The sequence below is a fragment of the Populus euphratica genome, unplaced genomic scaffold (assembly GCF_000495115.2).
Source record: "Populus euphratica unplaced genomic scaffold, PopEup_1.0 scaffold337.1, whole genome shotgun sequence".
Taxonomy (NCBI): Eukaryota; Viridiplantae; Streptophyta; class Magnoliopsida; order Malpighiales; family Salicaceae; genus Populus; species Populus euphratica.
In genome coordinates this window covers 227,347-230,680 of record NW_011500232.1, presented here as the reverse complement: position 1 = coordinate 230,680, position 3,334 = coordinate 227,347, and the positions used below count along the sequence as shown (strand labels likewise).

The following is a 3,334-nucleotide window of genomic DNA, read 5'->3' as shown; positions in this document are numbered from 1 at the left end:
GTCCTTGGTTGCTCATATGATGGCCACTGGAGGCTTACATGGTCGTTAACTTCAGGGCCCGTGGGATTAGTCGTGGTGCGCGCAAGCTGGCCCGGACACCCACGTTAATCTAAAAAAAAAAGTATTGGAGGGTATGTGCACCACAATGACAATTCATATCCAGTCTAAAGTCTTCACCACTTCATCAAATCTCAAATTCTAAAAAATATGAGAATTGTCATGTTTGCTGTATACGGGGGAATTTTCTGGTATGTAAGAATTATAGAAGTCAATTTCCTCTCTCTTTCTATGGAATATTATTTTATGGTTCGAAGATAAAAAATTAAAGGCTTACCTAACTAAAATGCAGTAAGCGCTCACATAGGAGTTGATTAAAGGATTGAAGGCCTAAAAGTTGCTTAATTATTGTGGTAACCAAGCAGGAAGGTAATAGTAAGTGGCAGCTTTTTCTTTGTAAATACAGAGCAAGGGAGGCCTCTGTTCTTCACTGCGGCTCGTAGGTTGGTTAGTTGGCTGATCTGGGTGGTTTTATTTTGGGCAGACCAAAATGGCTTGCGCTAATTTCTTTGCATGCCATGGCTTTCCCGTCCATCACAACAACCCATTTCACCACCGCCACCACCCTCGCTTTGCCAGTCATAACTACAGAGATGCCCTGACCAAATCAATCCTCTTTTTCGAAGGCTTTGGGTCTGGTAAGCTCCCTTCTAGCCAGAGGATGACATGGAGGAGAGACTCGGGTCTAACAGATGGCTCAACCATGCATGTATGTGTACAAAGATGACTCCCTTTCTCTTCAGCTTTCTTTTTTCTTGTTCACATTTCTTTGAGGCTCACTCATCTTTGGTGTTGAAATGACAATGCAGGTGGATTTGGTGGGAGGTTATTATGATGCAGGAGACTCTGAAATTTTGGATTCCCTATGGCTTTCACTACAACCATGCTTTCATGGAGTGTTTTAGAGTTCGGTGGGTTGATGAAAGGTGAGCTGCAGAATGCTAGAGAAGCCATTCGTTGGGCAACTGATTACCTCCTCAAAGCTACAGCCCATACAGACACCATCTATGTTCAGGTTTGCAGTCATGAATCTCTCTGCATTCTTCAGTTTTATACACATTGTTTGGAGACACCATAAATATTAAATAGGCATGTGCGCACTTGATTTGGGAAATATGGCTGAGGAAATCGAAATGATGACGTTTGGGGTTTATTTTCAGGTTGGTGACGCTAATAAGGACCATGCTTGTTGGGAGAGACCAGAAGATATGGATACTCCAAGAAGTGTTTTCAAGGTTGACAAGCATTCACCTGGTTCTGATGTTGCTGCTGAAACTGCTGCGTCTTTGGTGTTTAGAAGATGTGACCCCACTTATGCCAAGCTTTTGGTCAGGAGAGCTATCAGGGTAAATATGTCTAGTTAGTGCTCATAAGTAAAAACCTCAGTGAAAAAATTTGATGTTCACAAAATAATGTGAGTACAATTTGTTCCTTGTCTAGGTGTTCCAATTTGCAGATAAGTACAGAGGAGCCTACAGCAATGGGCTGAAGAGATTTGTTTGCCCTTTCTATTGCTCCTATTCTGGATATGAGGTTAAGCTTGTGCCTTTGAGTCCTGCATTACAAGTTTTGATTTTTTTTTTTTTAAAGAGCTGTTCATAATACTTAATCTCCTCCTGGGTGTCTAAAAAATGGCAGGATGAGCTGCTGTAGGGGGCTGCTTGGCTGCATAAGGCGACCAAGAACCCAACTTATCTCAATTACATTCAAGTTAACGGCCAGACACTTGGAGCTGCACAGTTTGACAATACCTTTGGTTGGGATAACAAGCATGTTGGTGCAAGGATTCTTCTTTCCAAGGTTCCCATTCTCACTTGTAGTTCTCAATTTGTTTGTCAAATATCATCTTTATGGTGATTTATCAATTGAAATCATTAATATTGTCCTTGCGTCTCAGACATTTCTTGTTCAAAAACTGCAATCCCTCCATGACTACAAAGGTCATGCAGATAATTTCATCTGTTCTCTCATACCAGGGGCCCCTTTCTCTTCAGTCCAATATACACCAGGTCAGGTCCCCACAGTTCTGTCTCTCATTTCCATCTCCCCAAATGTGGCGCCGTCTTCTTCCTAAACCGCTAGTATTTTTATTTTTTTCTTGATCACCAGGTGGGCTGCTGTTCAAAATGAGTGATAGCAACATGCAGTACGTCACCTCAACTTCATTCTTGCTCTTAACCTATGCCAAGTACTTGACCTCTGCTCGCACGGTTGTAAACTGTGGTGGAACCGTCGTCACTCCAAAGAGGTTACGGACCATTGCCAAAAAACAGGTACATCAAATGGGTCACAGGCACCATAAAAGCATCCTCGAGGCTATATTGATCTCTTATATTAAGGTACTTACTGATTTTGTTAAATAGGATTTTTTGTAACACATCAATTTTTGTCATCAGGTAGACTATGTACTTGGAGACAACCCATTGAAGATGTCCTACATGGTGGGGTATGGTCCAAGGTATCCACAAAGGATTCAGCATAGGGGCTAATCTCTACCGTCCATCGCTACACACCCAGGAAAGATCCAACTCACCTTAGGCTTTAGTTTGATGAATTCTCAATCCCATAACCCCAACGTTCTTGTGGGTGCAATAGTTGGAGGGCCAGACGAACATGACAGGTTCCCAGATGAAAGATCAGACTATGAGCAATCTGAACCAGCTACTTACATTAACGCACCCCTGGTAGGAGCATTGGCCTATCTCGCGCGCTCTTCCGGCCAGCTCGAAGTGCTAGCAGCATCTCCAATTTGTTAGATTTTTAGATTTAGGTCTGTGTCTTGTTTTTTAGTGACTTTGTTTTCATGTGTCCTAAAATACTTATCTAGATGTCAACGTGGTTAAAGGGGTCAAGAGACCTAAGGCTCGAGCCCCAAATCTTCAAGCACATAGGTCACCAAGCATGCATAACCTTGTTGGTTAGTTTTTTGTAACCCCTCTTCATTGTACCCAGCTCCACCCTGTGATGGTAGTGCAGTTGCCGTGCCTAGAACGGCTAAGGGCCAGATATGGCCCTAATAGGATAGCCGTTGGGCTTGTTTTATAGTAGTCCGTTTTGGAACTTTTATTATAGGATAGCCGTTGGGCTTGTTTTATAGTATGGTAGTCCGTTTTGGAACTTTTATTCTGTCCAGTAGTGTTTAACTTGCAAGAACTTTGCTTCTATAATCTCCCACCCCCGGACTTTTTTTTGTCGAGAGTTGAGCGAAACTAAAGTGGATTGAAGTGAGGAATAGTTATCAAACCTATGATAACCGAAGTTTTAATATTTTATTGAA

The 3,334-nt window shown here is 42.3% G+C and overlaps 1 pseudogene; it reads left to right on the top strand.

Moving 5' to 3' along the window:
- Positions 1-484: 484 nt before the first annotated feature.
- LOC105112459 (endoglucanase 17-like) lies at positions 485-2,982 on the top strand (annotated as a pseudogene).
- The last annotated feature ends 352 nt before the right edge of the window (positions 2,983-3,334 follow it).